Below are 18,027 nucleotides of genomic sequence, written 5' to 3' on the forward strand. Positions count from 1 at the left end.
GGTACACAGAGGACCTTCTCTTTTCATTACCTGCCCCCCAACTTCGCTCCTTCTCTGAACTGTCACCCAGTCAGGAACATTCTGGAAAACCACTTCTGTAATACAAGCATCTTCTTTCAACAAATGATGTTGGTCAACAAACCCCCTCAAGGGGCGGTATTTGGGCCCGTAAAATCCTCAGTATTTGGGACCTCACTAGTTCAATATTTGTGATCTTTTCAAGAAGTTAGGCTGGGCTAGAGTTTGATTCAGTTAGCAAAATTTTCTTCTTAGATAATGGAAATTCGTAGTATACACAGGATTGTAGAAGGCAGGTTTAAACAAAGTGTTTTCAAAATAGCAGAAGTACCAGGATCAACCCAAGAGCTGAGAGGCAAGTTGCACACAATTCTTGTCTATTCTTTAAGCAGGTCCCCTAAAGACCCCACAGGCAACCCTGCCAATGGGATAGTGAAAACGCTCTTCATACTGAATGTGCCATGACTGCCTCCCTTCCAAATATGTTGGATTTCAGACTCACCCTCTGATTCTCTGAACCTAAGTCCTGGTACTCAGTCTTATTCTTCTATGGAAAAGCTTGTCACCACCAATCAGATATTCAACAGAACTAAGTAGTGAGCCACAAAATCCCCCTTGAGCCATGTCGGGCTGAGAAACATTGAAGATTAGGTCCTAGCAAGGGAGCAGCAGGAAAGAGCTCTGGAGGGAACTTCTGAACTTGAAGCCTCCTTCTTCCTTTCACAAAATTCTGTTATTCTTTCCACAGAGAAATTCCGCCCAGCTGAAAAGTCTGAGGGCCGGGGTGACAGCCCCGCAGCCGAGACAAGCCCTCAATACCTTAAGCCTATTGAGTCCTGGTTGCCTTTGATCTAGGCATTTCCTGTGGTCCAGCCAGTGAGAGAATGAGGAGCGTCTACTGATGCCAGTATTTCCAAAATGAAAACTTCTACTTCTTTCTAGAATCTTAGACCCTGGATTGTAACAGATCATGGGCTCAGGCTGCCCCACTCCATCCTGGTTTGGGGTTAATTATTTTAAAGTCACAAAGATTTCAATCTTCTGCAGCCTTCAAAAGGATGCCTTTTATCCTGTCTGCAGAGCAGCTTCAGTGACGTTCTACTGCAGGGAGGGGGTGACAGCAGAGACCCAGCAAAATACAGAGGCTTCTGACCCACTGCACCCTGGCTTGGACCGGCCCCACTGGTGTGGATGCTGAAAATACTGGGCAGAGAAAGTCAGAGATCTGAGGCTGAGAACTGACCTTCTCTGACTGCTTTTGTAGCTGACTTCTTTCTGGGCCCCTGTTTCTCCCTCCACAAAATGAAACATTCAACTGAAAGGGACTGCAAACAGCTTCCAACTATTTTTGCTAATTCTGATCTATTGGTAGAGGCTGACTGGAGTTCTGTATTGAGGATTTTGAGGCTTAGTAGAAGACAGACCTGGGATCAATTAGCAATGTCTGCTGTGAGCAAGGGAAAGAGAGCAGTGACACATTTACTTACCATATATTTGCCACTCCTGACATTGACATCCAAAATCTTCTTTGGGTCAGATCTTGTGTGCTTTTATGATTCCTTTCACCTGTACTGTTTTCTTTGCCCTTTGCAAGGACCTCTCTAAGGGGCTGTTACCACCTCCCCCAACCAGGAATTGACAGTGGTCTAGAGATGATTGCTTATAGGGTTGGGTCACCTAAGTTAGAGGCAACAAAGGCCAGAGGAGGCCAGAGCTCTCCTTGAGACTAGAGATAAGCCTAAAGGAGAGTGTTTCTCTAATCAACACTGAACTGAAACCTATAGGGATAAAGCACAGCCAATGCGGATAACCCCTTCCAAGATTACCCACCACTAGATAAATGTAAGGCGTGGCCTCCATCTGTCTGCTGTAGGCACAGAGGACTGAGAAAGCAAAATTCCACTGGAAAAAGTGAAAAGAATTTTGAGCTGAGGCCTGCCGGGAATGGGGCCATCTCCCAGTCTATAAAGTGGTGATGGCGACAGTACCTCCCACAAGGGTCCTTGTGATGATGTAATGAGATAATGCATTCAAAATGCTCAACACAGTGCCTGGCACCCAGTAATCAATGCCTAAGCAAAGCGATCCAGTAGTTCACGGTATTATCCTCTGGGCTCACTCTTTGATGGCATTGGGCCTGAGGATATTAAATCTCTTCTGTAATTGGCCCTCCCATTGGCAGGGCGGGAGCTTGCTATCTCACCACTGAGGCCCCGCGTTCGCCAGTTCCAATAACACGATTAGTCATTTTTCATTCCTGAGATGTCTACCCATGGGTGGGTGCATGTGTGCATGTGTGAGTGTATATGTGCCTTTCAGAGAAGGGGAAAATCCATATTCTCTCTCTTCTGACCGAATTAATCAAATAAATCTTCTATAAGGAGCTGCTAAATGAATCACAGATGGCTCTGCCCTTTTACAGGTTGCAGAAAGCACCCGTTACAGTTCTTTTAATTTATCAGAGGAAAAAAGATGCCCTCGTGTGCCCCTTCCCTCTTGCAATAATAATCAGAACCAGTCTATTTTCCAAGGGTCCGAGACTCATTTTCAAAAAATGTGTATCAATAGATGTAACAGCGGGAAGATTATTTTGCCAAGTTCCAGCCTCCAGCATGGGGAAGGTGCCCTGGCTGGGGAGAGCGTTTATAAAACCACATTTAATAAAAGAGAGTGTTATATTAAGTATGTTTGCTAGTGTATTTAAGCATATGGTTTCCATATCAGGCATAAAGATGCCAAACACATGCTTTACCTTCTTCCTAACCTTTCCTAGAGACGTCCTTTCTAGGGGGTGGTGGGATGGGAGGAATTTTTGTGGATGCAAGTGTGTTGTTTTGTTTTGTTTTTTTACAATTCTGGCTCACATGGAAAAGCACTGAGGAATGTTCAGAAAACATGTGAAGACTCTGCCTTTTCTACTTATGTAATTAGCCCAAGAAACTCGCCTTGCTGACTTTATTTAAGTGTCCCAACATCCTCCTTGAGATCCCTTGCCAAGGCGCTAGGGTCTGGCTGATTTTAAAGTGTGAATCAATTTCAGCTGTAAAGAACTTGAGCTCCTGGATTTTAGACGTGAACCCTTTGGTAAAAACAAGAGCTCCAAGAATGGCTGCCCAGCTTTGTGTCCGCATGAGTCCCAGCTTGCAGCAACCCATCCAATGATTTTCTGACCACAGATACCCTTTTTGTACCTGGGCTGAGCATTAGAGATTTTATCCTTTTTCCTGTAGGTCAGAGGCAACCGTCGATGACCCTGGAGTCATGGGGTCCCTGGAAAGGCAGCTTGAATGGGTCTCCATGGCCCCCCACCATAAAACAATCCCCAAATTCTGAGATCATCCCGGAAGCCAAAATGCCAAACTAGGAAGGGGGTTGAGGAGGGGCCTCTGCAGGGAAGCCGCCCAGCCCACCCCCCACACCAGCAAGCAGATTTGCCTAGGCGAGTTATAAATCTACTGGTACCATTTCTTTTTCGTCACTTGCCTAATCCTGTGCCCTTCGTTTCATGTGCTGTAATTATTAACATCTGCTTTCTGAGCCTGGACCGCATGGAGTTTGCAAAGGCAGTTTTCAGTCCAGAACAATGGTGACAGCTGTTTCATTTAGCCTCAGGCCAGCACTTCCTGTTCAGTCTACATCTGCCCTCCTGTGTCCAATTTCTGTTTCAGGGTTTTGTGTTTTGTTTTCTATTTTTTTCCCCTTCATCTGACCTTGCTATATGTTTAAGAAGAATTTCTAACTTAGCACTGCAGCTAGGATTTCTAGCACATATGCTTATTACATTGGCGACAGCCAGAGAGACACAGGAGAAAGCCCAGATTGTCTCCAGCAACCAACACTGTGGAGGGCAGGGACAGAAGGGAGGGCTGGCTGGGGACCCGGGAACCAGGCTTGAAGGAAATTCTTGGGGCTTGGAGGTAGGGACTTGTGTGACCTCTCTAGAACTTAGACACAGGAAAGACGGGCCCAGCTCATCTGTGCCCAGGCCCGGGGGGCTTATTTGGCAAGGGGTCACCCAGACATCCCACGGAGGAAGCCCGTGTGTGTGGGTGGCCACCAACATGCAAGGGCCCCGCTTCTTTGGAAGTCAAGCAAGTTGCAGAGACCCAGATTCACTTTATCCCATGGAGTCACCAGCGTGCCATCAAAATCCCTTTTAATTTGCACAGGGAGATGCACAGAACGGGAAAAGGAAATGCTGTGGGTAGGAAAATAAAGGACTTCAGCTTTAAATAATCTGCCCAGACCCCTTCCGCATACCTGGCTGTGTGTGACCAAAGAGAAAGGAGACTGCAGCCCACTCCTGCGCCCCCATCCACCACACCCATCCTAACTCCATCCGATCCAGGCTCGGGCTCCCCAGCTCGGCTGGCATACAGATGTCCAGTTATTAGCCGAGACCCCACCACAAGCGCCAGGTTACAGACCTCAAGATTTGTGAAAGCTGCCTTCAGGCATTGCTGGATATTTCTTGCCAAATAGGGCAAAAACCAATCTCTGCATGGAAAACAACTTTCAGGAAGGTGTAAGTGTCCCGCGAATGTGCTGAGCAGAGCTTGGGAATCAGGGAGGGAGCCGTGAGTACTCAAATCAGGACACGTGGAGTCTGCATCTGTGCCTTCTGCTGGATCTGGGGGTGTCAGGATTGGCAGAGGCTCTGGAGATCCACTGCCCCACTTCTTTCGTTTTCTTAACAGGTGACGAAACTGAGCATCAGCGAGAGGAAGTGACTATTCGTCAGCTGTGACTGGGTCTAGCTTGATTTTATCCAGAGAGAAACACAGAAAGGTCAATCTGTGTCAGTTCCAGGATCGTGAGGTGTTTTTAGCATCTCAATATGAAGTGTCTCCTTCAGTCCTAGGCCCTGTCCACCCTTCTAAGTGACTCACATTAAAATAACTCAAGACCTCACTCCCAGATGGAAAGAGTGAGGCAAGTCGGGGGGACCTCGGCGGCAGCCATCAGTGCTGAGGCCCATGCCAAACCCATGGCTCCCGGCCGCCGGAGGACTGCTGGACCCCCCAGCTCCCCATGGCTCCCGGCCGCCGGAGGACTGCTGGACCCCCCAGCTCCCAAGAGCAGAGTCAGTGCTGACCAGACACCACCCGAGGTTCTGGGTGGACAGAGGAGGGCCCATGTCCTCCAGAGGGTAGGTAGACAGAAAGGAGAGAGGCCGCTGCCAGGGATTGGGGTGCAGAGCCGGGAAAGCCAAAACCCGAGGGCACTCACCATTCCTGCACCTTGATTTGAGCCTGAAGTGGCCACGAGGCCTGACCCAGGCTGGCAGAGGCATCACAGGGCCGTTCCCTAAACTCCAGAAGCACAGCCGGGGCCTGCGCCGGGGCCTCCACCTGCTGGGAGCCTGCTCCAGCCCCTGGGCTCCTCCCAGCCTGACCGTCCAGGCCCCTGGCCCTGCCCCCACCTCCTACCCCTGGCCGCCCCCTCCACTCTTCCTTCCTTTTCTCACTCACTCTTTTTCTTCTTAAAGTTAATTGCAACTTTTTTCTCAGGGCCTTGATCTGGATAAGCCACATCTCATTAGAAAAAGATTTAGCTGGAGCCAAAGCAGGCTAGAGAAGGAATCCCTAATCAACAGAGAAAAGATTTGGGTGTAATTGCTCTCTCCCGCCATTCTCGCCCCCTCCCTCCTCCAATCTTTTTCTGCTCATTAATCTGAAAAGAAAGTCGCAGTCTAATGTCTTGGTGTTCAAGTATCTACCTCTGCATCAAACCAATTGAAGCACTTTGGGCTTTTGAAGGGGGGTCTGTATGGAGAGCATTGGCTGTTGGGGTGCATGGGGGTAAAATATTTTGGTTGTTGGGGACTGTGTATGATGCACGTTGGTTGAAGGAGTAAAGCTGTTTGGGTGCGCATGTGGGTGTGTGTGTGAAGTGCTTTGGGCGTTGGGGCATGTGAGTGTGTGTGTGGACCCTTTGGTTGGGGTGCGTATGTGTGTAAAGCTCTGTGCGTGTGTATATTAAGTACTTTGCTTATTGGGCAGATGCGTGAAGCGCTTCTGATCTCTGGGTTGCATGTGTGAAGTACTTTGGTCATTGGGTGCATGTGTGTAAAGGCTGTTGTGGTGTGTGGAGTGCTTGGTTGTCGGGGTGGGCATTGTGTGTTTGTGGGTGTAAAGGGCTTTTGGGGTTGGATGCGGATAGGTGAAGTGGCTCATTTGTTAGTATGTGGGTATGAAGTGGTTTGGTTGGTGAGGGGTGCATGTGTAGTCCTTAGGTTGTGTAAGTGTGTGTGTGCATGCGTGCGTGCATGTGTGAGAGGGAAGCGCTGTGTTTGCTGGGTGTATACGTGTTACATGCCTGAGTAGCTGCTTTCCTTTTACCCCAGTTAAACCCCGACAGATGCTTAAATGGTGATACATGGAAAATGAATTTCGGAGCAAACCATCTTCCCAGGCAGGGACCCTGGATCCTCTAACACCCAGCAATGAAATGGTACAGCATTTTCAGGCTCTCTCTTCAGAACTGGGAAATTTTTACAATGATCATTTATCATTGGTGGGGGTGGGGGGGATATTTGAATTAGTTTTTTTTTTTAATTGAAAAAATTAATTCATGTTCACAACGAAAAAAAAAAAGCAGGAATACATACTCCTGGTAAAATGGGAATATTACAAGGGGCTAGAGAATGAAAAGTCAAGCTCTCTCGCACTGCTGTCTCCGGCTCCCCTCCCCAGTCACCCATTACCAGTAACTTTTGTGCCATCCCAAACACAGGCCACGTGTCTATGTTCCATGTTGGCCTATATTATACACTTTGCTTTTTTCACTTCAGAGTACATCTCAGAGATTGTTCTCTGTCAGCATAGATTTTATTAATATTGTATTTTTTAACTATAAAATTAATTGATTGGGGAAAATAAGATGCCTCTATTCTGGACAAGCCAAAGTACTAGGAACCATGTCTCTCCCTGTAAAATATAATCCTGGTACACTGGTCTGATGCTGAGTCTCCTGTTTATTGCCTCATGTATTCCTCAGAAAACCCCAAGAAGGAGTTACCACCCCACTCATAGAGGAAGACACCAATGCAGAGAGAGGTTGGATCACTCACCAAAGCCACACAGGACGTGGCAGAGCTGGAATGTGAACCCAGGTAGGCTGAATGGAGAGCTCTGGCCCTCAACCTCTGCCTTCCAGAAAAAATAAAAAGGAAGGAACTGTCTGGGAGCTGGAGTGAGGGAAGAGTTAGAGGGGTCTCTACCACCCCTAGACCCGCTAGAGAGCCTAGAGCCCTGTGTCTGAGCTACCCCACCTGCATTTGTCACTCTCCACGAGCCACAGTGACCACTGCTGTCAGGAGAACCCAAGCAGACGCTGGCTCCCATCTCCCAGCCCAGGCCCCTGAGGGTGAAGCGTGGCTTGAGCCTTTTCATGTTTCTCTGAGCATGGCCCATGCACAATTGCACCCCTTCTACCTGCTTATTGTCAAATATAAGTCGCGGTCACGGAGGTGGGGCACTCCTGTAATGAGGGTGTTTCCGTTGAGGCCACAGAGTTGAGCTGGGCGCGGCGAGGTGGGGCTCTAAGCTGGCAAGCAAAGACAACATTCCACAGACCAGATCCCTGAGCCCCAGGGTGCCACAATACCAAGCCCATCCCGAGGGAGGATGTGATCTCTCCACCTCCCGCATCACCCCACCATCCTCTGCATTCCTCTCTCTTAATGTATCTTAGTCTGCTGTGCAGTTTTTAAGAACACTTCCACCACATCAAGGACAAAATGGACACGAACATTTGCAGAGAATGGGAAAGACCTGTTTGTGGTGTTGGAGGAAACCTATCTCGGAAGGGAAGGTTTTCAAAGACAGCCCAGAGGCCTGCTGATGACAGGGAGTACTGGGGACTTGTTAGGCCAGGAAGGCGGCCATCTCTGTTCTGTTAGGGTCCCAAATGATGACCATCTACAGACAAGGTGTAGCTACAAAGATCCTCCTAAAGCGCAGAGCCATGTGCTCAAAATGCTATGGAGGGGGGAAACAGTCCTGTCCCACACAGCAGCCCCTTGCCACGTGACCAGTCCAAATTGAGATGTGCTGTAAGTGCAAAACACACACCCCATCTTGAAGACTTCATGTGAAAATGAAACGAAGTATCGCATTAACAATTGGATATTGACTAGACGTTGAAATGATGGTATTTGGAAGCTACTGCATTCAATGAAACAATTTATGAACATTAATCATGGTGTGTGCTTTGGTTCCCCCTTTACTTTTTTTTTTTTTTTTTTTGATGTGGCTATTAGAAAATTTAAAATTACATATGTGGCTATCATTACATTTGTACGGGGCAGCACTAGCTTAGAATCTAGCCCTTCATGAATATATATTGCTACCCCCATTTTACCAATGAACAAACCAGCTCAGAGTTGAGTGGCTTGACCAAAGTCACCAGCTAATAGCCACAGAAGCCAGAATTCACATTATGAGAGGCCAGTGATTCCAGCTGGACAGTCTACTAGTTGATAAAACTCCTAAAATAAGAGAGGTGGTGTTATTTTCACAAGCTCTTATGCAAAAGTGTTCAGTGCCAGCAAGGACTGAAGCAAATGTGGAATCTGAGGAAAGCAAACTAAAAGCTTGCGATTGGCCGGGCACAGTGACTCACACCTGTAATCCCAGCACTTTGGGAGGTCGAGGTGAGAAGATCACTTGAGCTCAGGAGTTCGAGATCAGCCTGGGCAACATAGCAATACAACATGATGACGCATGTGCCGGTAGTTCCAGCTACTGGGGATGGGGAGTGCTGAGGAGGGAGGATTGCTTGAGTCCAAGAGTTCGAGGCTGCAGTGAACTATGGTCGCATCACTGCACTCCAGCCTGGGCAACAGGGCGAGACCCTGTCTCTAAATAAACAAGCAAACAAATAAATAATAAAGGCCTGTGCTTGACCTCCTGACATTGGTTGGGAATGTTAAAGGCACTGGGTTGCTCTTCCTGCACAGGAACTGGGCAGGCTTCTGTGTAAACTTAGCCAGTCCCTTCCCCTCTTTGGGCCTCAGCTTACCCATCTGTCAACACTGAGTGGTGGACTAGATGTTCTCTGAGGTCTATCAGGACACCTTGGTACATCTCAGCGGATTCCTCCCCTGCAGGGGTGAGGGTGAAATCCGAAGCACCGAACTGGGTCCGTGGGCTAGTGACAACCTCTCTCGTGTCATCTGTGAGTTGGGGATGAGAAGAGGGTGAACTTCAGAGGTTGGCACTGACAATGAATAAGATAGTGCAGGTAAACATCTCCAGCACATGCCTGGTACACAGGCAGCGCTCAATGGATGCTAGCTCTTGTAGTCACTGTGATAGTTACTAGGTTGATCAGCTGACATGGATTTTTTCTGGGCTTGTAGACTCAGATTATCATGCAGTTTCTGCCTGGGAGCCTCCCACTAAACAGATACACTCAAATGCTGAATTTGCTGGAAGGCAGGTTCACCTTGCACTTGGCTTTCAAAGGGTTCCTTACTACTGCAACTCAATTCCATGACTGGATGGATAACAGAAGCACCTGGGAGGAGGGCAGCTTGGCAGAGGCCCACAAGGAGATTCAAGGTTTCATAACAAAGCATCTTCTGGTGTGTTAACAGTAAGATTAGGCCAGGTGTGGTGGCTCACGCCTGTAATCCCAGCACTTTGGGAGGCCAAGGCGGGTGGATCACCTGAGGTCAGGAGTTTGAGACGAGCCTGGCCAACCTGGTGAAACCCCCTCTCTACTAAAAATACAAAAAAATTAGCTGCGCATGGTGGCGGGCGCCTATAATTCCAACTACTCAGGAGGCAGAGTCAGGAGAATCCCTTGAACCCGGGAGGCGGAGGTTGCATGAGCCGAGATCACACCACTGCACTCCAGCCTGGGCAACAGGAGCAAAACTCCGTCTCAAAAAAAAATAATAATAATAAGACTAGAAATGTCCACGGCACCGGCGGTGTGTTAGGGGCTCACCTTTTTCCCTGAGTAGTTGTCCAATGTCACTTTTCCATCTACAGGAGTGATGCCAATCCGTGGCCACAGGCTTTCTTCTGCCCCTTTTCCTCACCGTGGGAGGACTCTGACTTTCTTTCATCTCAACAGCTGTTTACACTTTTTTACCCCTGAATTGTGGGTAAACAGCCTCCTGTATTAGATAAAGGCTTTATCAACTCACTGGCTCATCCCCTCCACACAACCTCCAGTGCAAGTCTGCGTCGGGAGTAAGCCAAACTTGATGACTCTCCTGGCTCCTTCTTTTGCACTTAATTGGAAGAACCTTGAGTTCAAAGTGTGGGTGCCCAGCCGTCTCTGGCGTGCGTCGGCTGCCACCTGCTGGGAAATCCTGGTATGGCCTGGTCTCCTCGGCCGACAGGCTCGCTCGCTGGGGGAAGAGGTTCATTCACTCAGCCAACAGGTTTTCTGGAGCAGGAAATATGTGTCAGCCAGAGTCCTAGGCACTTGGAATGATTCAGTGAACAAAACAGAGACCCGTATACCTGATTTTCTGGAGCTTATCATTTTTCAGAGGGTGACAGGCAATAGACAATATCACAAATACATGATACCATATGTTAGGAAGTGATCAATATGTGGGAAGATTTTTTTTTTTAAGTAGAACGTGTAAGGGGGGTTGAAGTGCTCAATGGGGGAAGGTGAGTTGTAAAGAGTTTTCAGGGTCAGCCTCATTGAGAAGGCTGAAGCTTTTTGAACAAAAGCTTGAAGGAAATGAGGGAAATTTCCGTGGAGGAAGAGTGAGGCTGTCTGGGGAGATGAGAGTGCAAAGGCCCTGGGGTAGGAATGTGCTCGTGTCATTCAGAGAATACCAAGGAAGCCTATGGTGCTGGAGAGAGTGGGCCACAGAGGAAAGGTCACGGTAGCGATCAGAAAGAGGGGAGGCCAGAAGGTGCAGGGTCTCGTGGGCCACGTTTAAGGGCCATGACTGTATTAGTCAGCTTGGTCTGCCATAACAAAATACCAGCTACTGCTGTAACATTTAGTTCCTCCATAAGAGAAAACCTGGTGGGCGTGTTGGCTCACACCTGTAATCCCCTTTGGAAGGCCAAGGCAGGTGGATCACTTGAGCTCAGGAGTTCGATACCAGCCTGGCCAACATGGTAAAACCCTATCTCTATCAAAAAAAGAAAAAAAAAAAAGAAATATGACAAAATAATATAACTTCCATTGACTTTTTTTTTGACATATAATTTCATTTACTAGATACATGAACCAATCCTAAAATATGTGTTTTGCCCCTGTATTACAGATAGGTAAACTGAGGTTGAGTTATTGTATCACATGGGAAGCTGATAATTGAAACTAAGTCTGTCTAAACGTGAAGTCTTAGCCCATTTTGTTAAGTCACCCCTACCTCCCTAAGGTATGTGTATTCCTCTCTGGATTTGATTTGCTAATATTTTGTTGAGGATTTTTGCATCTAAGTTCATGAGAGATGCTGGTCTGTGATTTTCTTTTCTTGTAAAATCTTTATCTGGCTTTGGAATCAAGGTTAAACCAGCTTCATAAAATGAATTGGGAAGTATTCCCTTCTCTTCTAGTTTCTGAATAACATGGTGTAAAATTCCTGTTTTTGTTTTTGTTTTTTTTTTTTTTAAGAATTCTCCAGAAAAACCATCTCTGAAGCTTTTTAAATTACAAAGTCCATTTCTTTCATAGTTTTTGAGCTATTCAGATTGTCTGTTTCATCTGGGTTGGGTTTTGATAGGTTGCAGTATTTACAGAATTGGTTCATTCCTTTTAAGTTGTTGAATTTATGAGCATAAAGTTGTTCAAAGCATCTGCTCATCATATTTTTAGCAACTACAGGATTTGTAGTGATATCCTCTGTCTCAACTCTGAGATTGCGGTAATACGTCTTCTCTCTTCTTATTTTTGTCAGTCTTTCTAGAGATGTATCAATTTTATTGGTTTTTTTTGAAGAACAATCTTTTTGTTTTATTGATTTTTCTCTATTATTTTCCTATTTTCAATTTATTTCTGCTCCTATTTTTATTTCCTTTCTTCTGCTTGCTTTGGGTGTAATTTTCTTCTTATTTTTCTAGTTTTATGAAGTGAGAACTTCGATTATTGATTTCAGATGTTTCCTCTTCTAATGTTAGCATCTAGTGTTATAAATTTTCCTCTCAACACTGCTTTAGCTGCATCTCAGAGTTCTATGTGTTTTTAATTCCCTTTGAGACTCCTTCTTTGACCCATGAATTATTTAGAAGTATGCCATTTAACTTCCAAGTGTTTGAAGATTTTCCCATGGTCTTTCTGCCCTCTGAATTTTAGTAACTGTCTCTGATATTATTTCATTTCCATGAGAACAGGACATTATTTATTCTACCGCTACATCACTGATGATGGGAACAGAACAATAGTATGCTCTCAATAAATAAGGATGAATGAATGATTGAAATAATTTAAAAATCAAAACACAAAAAACTGAAGCTTAAAAAGGAAGAGGAGGTCATCAGAAAGTTGATGGTGAATATAAGTGGGTGGGAAAATATGGTTACCTTTTATTTTCTTTTTATTTTATATTTTCCAAATTCTCTGCAATGAGCATGTCCTGCTTTTACCATCAGGAAAAGGAATTATAACAGTGGAAGTTGCCATTGCTGATTGTTTTCACCCTCTCCCTGGCAGGTCATATCAGAATGTGAGTTGCTAAAAAATACTGAAGATGACAGGACCTCAAAGGGCCCTTAAGAAGGTCCCAGAGCTGAATTGACCCAGACCCCTCAGAAGACAGGGAAGGACCTTGCTAGTCACCCAACTTTTGTAGGCTTGTAAGATTACTGCGACAATAACTTTCTCAATGAGATCATGCACCTTTTCAGTCACAGGATCATTTTCATGTTTCTCCTCTAGGCACACAAAAGTCCTTAGAGATCTCATGAATTAGTGTTTATCCCAGGATATCTGGCTTGGCATTGTAAATAAAGCGTCCATCTGCCTAAGTCCAGCCATCAAAATTACTTGACAATTTACTCTGAGAAGCAGTATTAGCATTTGTTTTCAGGGTTCATGATGGGCAAAAGATTACTTAAAAATAGGAGGGAACAGAGAAGAGAGATCGTAGTTTTTTGGTCTTGTTTGTTTTTTTAAAAAAATATTGCCATCTCTTACATCTTTAGTCTCAGTCTCTTCATGATTTTTCAAGACAATTTCTTTGGGAAGCCAAGTGGCTGAGACAATTTGATGATAACTCAACCAACCTGCATCACTACCTAAACAGTTTTTAGGTATAGACAGTTTCTAAAGATGAGTGAACATGCTTTTCCACTTTTGAAAATACTCCTGAAAACTTGGTTTCAATTTTTTCAACAAAGTGATTGCCCAGATCTGAAAATGTTTTTTCACCCTTTTCTGCTTTTGAGGTGAGGTGATTTCCTGCAAGGTCCAGGGATTTTGGAGGGCTCAGGATAAGGCAATTTTATGAACCGATGCCTGGGGGTAGTGCAGAATGCCATGAATGGGGATGTCCCACAAAAGGCAGGGAAGCGGATGTGGCAGCAGCTATGTCCTCTTTGGAGCTGAGCCACAGAGGGCATCAGGATCAGTGAGCGGATCTTTATCAGTCTGTCCGAATCTTAAAGAATAGCCAAGGACACGAGAATCTGGAAAACAATAACATAATCAAATTGGGGGAGAATTTGATTCTCCCCCAATGAAGAATCCACATCCCAGGCACAATTCATGTCAAACAACATAGGCTATGCTGAAACCAGCCAGAAATGGGGTCTTGTAATATAAACTAGTCTGTGTCTTACAAATCATTTGATTTCTATAATTCCTGGACACTTGATTGGCTAATTTTTTTCTGTTGCTGAGTTGACTGATCTGAATTCCTAAGTCAAAAGGCATAGAATTTTTTATTCATTTAATTTGTATTGACACCCACTGTTCCATTTAATTCAAAATTATTCATTCCTCCATGGACCCCTGGTAGAGACCAACCTCAGCCACTTTGGGAGACTGCTCACCAAATGTCTCTAGTTCCCTGCTTTCTGAGCGTGTGAGGCTTCTCCTTCCCTGACTGTGACAGTTAGGCATGGCCACAAGCCCACTTTGGCCCATGAAATGTGTACAGAAGGGACACATTGGGCCAGTGAGTAATTCACTCCATACTCTCTCTTCTGTTGTAAGTGGGGATGTGTGTGTTGAGAAGACACCATCGGGGGTCCCAAACTAACTATGACACGCACACCACTCCATGTTGACCTGCAATGGACAGGTAATGTGAACAAAAGAAAATATTTATTGTATAATGCTGCTGAGATCAGGTGGTTGTTACCTGCAACGTCACCTGCCCTCTCCTCGCTGATGCGCAAGCACACACACACGCACTTGTCCATATGTTTTGTATATACGTTGTGCTGCTTGGGAAGGAGGTACTCTCTCTTTGCCACAACTCTCCCAACTGAGAATTCTCTTTTGTCCTGCCATGGGATTCCTGTGGCTAATTCACTGGATTTATTCATTTCTTGGTTGGTTTTCCATGTAAAAAGCCAAAGGAGACTTGGAACATATGTACCCCAGGGCAGTGGGTAAATCCAAGAGAGATGCAATCTCTGTCTCTAAGGGCTTACAAACTGGCTTGGCAGAAGACAGATCCAGGCAATATATAATAATGAAAACCACAAACGGGTGCTCCAGAGCAAAATGACAAGATGCTTGCATGGCAGCAGTTTTAAGAAGGAATGCATCAGGCGGGGTGCAGAGGGAATGTAAGAGCAGCTCTGGTCCCAGGTGACTCCTCTCAGCCTCTCCAGATCCACCCTTTGCCCCTCTCCACGCTGCTCTCTACCCCACGAGACTGACCTGTCTGTCCTATAGTAATAGACTGCTCCCGCTCTGGCTCTGGGCTGGGTCTGGTCAATGGGGTCTCTGATAGACTAGAAGGAAGTCGGTCAGTGAAGTTGGCATATTTATTCCTCTGTCTCTGTTCTCACAGGGTCATCTCAGGCTGGCTGCATGCCTCAGCTGAAGATCCCAGCTCCTGTCAATGCCACCTCTCCGCTTGACTGTCTCCTTCCAGACTCGGTAACTCTCTCCTGTCGGCACTTTAGGCCCAGGGGTGGTAAGAGCCCTGCACTGAGATCCCAGCTCCAGGATATCGCACCAGCCCTTTCAGTTTCCCTATGCCCTGCCCACACCTTAGTCAAGGCAGGTGTGGGCAGGATACACATTTTTTTTTAAGGGACTCCTTAAAGCATCCTAATTTGAGTGTGCTTCTGTTTCCTGATAGTCCCTGACCACTAGATCTCGCTTTAGGGAGCCAGCAGTAAAAAGGAAATGAATGCTTTTTCTAATTATAGGGTCAGTTGGTAAAAGAGGCGGAAAGCTTTTAAAAATGATTCATTCTTCATTAAGAAATGAGTTATTAAATGCCTTTGCTTCTCCCCAGCCAAAGTGAAAGATTCTTCTCTAGAGTTTTAAAAAACGTTGGAGGCCAAGTATTGGCCTCTTTGCACCTGTGATGAGCAAATGGGCTGTCCTGGAGCCTTTGTTTCCCAAAGTCCTTCACCAATACTGAGGCACAGAGGCCAGCCAGGATGTCACTTCACCACCAAGGAGCTCCCCCAATCCCCCCTTATCTGGCAAAGTTGACACCAGAATTCCAACCACTGTTTTTAACTTGAGCCCGAGAGCAGAACCTAATTTCCAGATGCTCAAGGAAAATTGTAACCCTTCTTTGGAGTTTCCGTATTTAGCATAGAGCTGCTGGAGAAGGAGGCGCTGTCTCTTTGCCATAACTCTTCCAACTAGGGATTCTCTTTTTTCCTGCAGTGGGATTCCTGTGGCTAATTCACTGGATTTAGTCATTTCTTGGTTTTCCACGTGCAAAGTCAAAGGACACTTGGGTCTGGAGGTGCTCTAGGCCCTGTCCTCTGTTCCCAATTCCCAGGGACCCTCACGCCTTAGCTGTCTCCAACTCTGGAGAGGTGCAGCCGGGAAGAGGCTGGTACCTGGAGCCCCAGCGTTTCCCAAAGCAGCTGGAAGACAGGAACACATGATTACAGCTGCTGGGACTGGATCCGGGGGGCGGGTCAGCTCAGGCATGCCAGGATATAAAGAGAGAGGAAGTGCAGACGGCAATTTGGAAGATTTAGGAGTTCTTGGGCTGTCATCGGGTTTTATGTGTTGTCATTGACATATGTTTGTCTTCTCTCCAGAGCAGGTATGAGCTGGGAAGAATGCAGGCAGGGCATGCCCGTGTGCCAGCCCTGCACAGCTGGAGAGATGAGGCAAGACGTGGAGGAGAAGCCGGGGACTGTCTGGAGGTCTAAGGGTGTTGTTTGCCCCTTGGGCTCCAGAAGATGCATGCCAGGACCTGGGGTGGCACCACCAGGAAGCAACAGAGAGGAGATAAAACTCACAGCAGACAGATTTGCCTTAACAACAACTGTCTTGAATTAAAACACGCTTTTCAAGAAAACAAATATCAGTTCAATCAGCAAATAGCAGAGAAGTTTCTCATCATAAAGGCAAAGAAGGGCCCAGTTGCTGACCAGTGTAAGAGCTTCAGAAGAGGAGAGGGGAGATGAGATGGCCAGAAGGAGCAAGAGCACCATACATCCCTGGACAACCTCATTCTAATGGGTCAGGAACTGGGACGTGCGTTTTGGAGTGCAGGAGAAGTGGCAACTCACAAATGCTAGATTTTCTTCCAGAGATGACCAAGCTGTAGTTCTCAAAGCAGTGGCACTAGGACAGAAAACTCTCACACTTTGACATGCACACACAGCCCCTGGGGATCTCGTTAACATGTAGATTCTGATTCCATAGGTCGGGCTGAAATTCTGCATTTCCAACAAGCTCCTAGATGAGGTCCATTTTGCTGGTCCATGAATCACACTTAGGATAAGTAGCAAGGCATAGGAGGATACTGACTTTCCTCAGTGATGCTTGTGCTTCCCTCCAAACTAAAATAAAACAAAAGCAGATATCAATGGCCCAATTCAACAGCCTGAGAATTTTGGTGATAATGACCCAAGCCCTGGCCTGGTGACCAGGTGGCTGCTCAGGGAGCTCCATCTCCAAATTCCTTCCCTTCCTGCCTCCCCTCCAAGAGTGAGTAATGTGCCAGAGTTCACTGGGGTCTGCTGTTCCCAGGGAAAGGTGGCCCAGTCACCAAGTGCAAGTGTATAGAATGGCTCACCTGTGCAAAGCTATCAGCCCTGGACCTATGGGCCTAGAAACATGACTTGCCACTCACTATCATTCATTCATTTCTGCAACAAACGCTTCCTGAGCACATGCTGTCCACCAGGCCCTGAGCTCATCTCTGGGGATACAGGATGGACGGCAGATTGTGCTCCCAGTCAGCCTGCTGGAGCACATATGAAAAGCAATACGGATGTTTTGATTTATTATCATATTTATCATTATGATGGTAGCTTTTACTTTCGGAAGGCCTGCCGTCCATTAGCCATTGTGCTAAGCACATGATATGGGTAATCTCATCAATCCTCACAACAACCTATGTGGCAGCTACTATTATTAAACCCACTTCAAAGAGGAGGGAACTGAACCTCAGAGAGGGTAAGTAACTTGCACAAGGACACCAGCTAGTCCGAGGAGAGGAACTAGGAGGAATGGCCAGGCAGGCTGTCAGCCTCTGTCCCCACGTGCTCCGTCTGAGTGTCTGCTGGTGGGCACATTCCCTCCCTGGAGGGAGAGCTCCTGGGAGCTGATGGCAGCACTGAGTGAGTCTGGAATGTGATGGGAGTGCATTAGATGACGTGGGTGATCTGATGAGTACAGAGGTGTCACATTGCAATGACTTCATGCATATATCTCCCCTGAATGGACAGAGATTCAGCAGAGGCCAGGAGCATGAGTTTCTGGCCCAGTGTCCCCCTCTTTCCCCTGCAGAAAGCCAGGGACACACTGCTTGGCTTTGCTACACCTTGCTAGGCAAAGGCAGTATATTCTCCCTCTCCTTGGCCTCCCTGGCTGTCCACACATCCACACCCACTCACACACATGTGCACATGATCATACACATTACCCAAG

General features: G+C 46.6%; 1 long non-coding RNA gene across 1 annotated transcript in view; it reads left to right on the forward strand.

Annotated features, from left to right (window-relative positions):
• Positions 1 to 16,449, forward strand: part of LOC105554574 — a 52,822-nt gene extending 36,373 nt beyond the window's left edge. Inside the window, exons 2-3 of the long non-coding RNA XR_001008348.1 lie at positions 14,963 to 15,051; positions 16,185 to 16,449. This is a non-coding gene — a long non-coding RNA (uncharacterized LOC105554574). The remainder of the gene's footprint in view (positions 1 to 14,962; positions 15,052 to 16,184) is intronic.
• The last annotated feature ends 1,578 nt before the right edge of the window (positions 16,450 to 18,027 follow it).

This window comes from Mandrillus leucophaeus, unplaced genomic scaffold, assembly GCF_000951045.1.
Source record: "Mandrillus leucophaeus isolate KB7577 unplaced genomic scaffold, Mleu.le_1.0 Scaffold65, whole genome shotgun sequence".
Taxonomy (NCBI): domain Eukaryota; kingdom Metazoa; phylum Chordata; class Mammalia; order Primates; family Cercopithecidae; genus Mandrillus; species Mandrillus leucophaeus.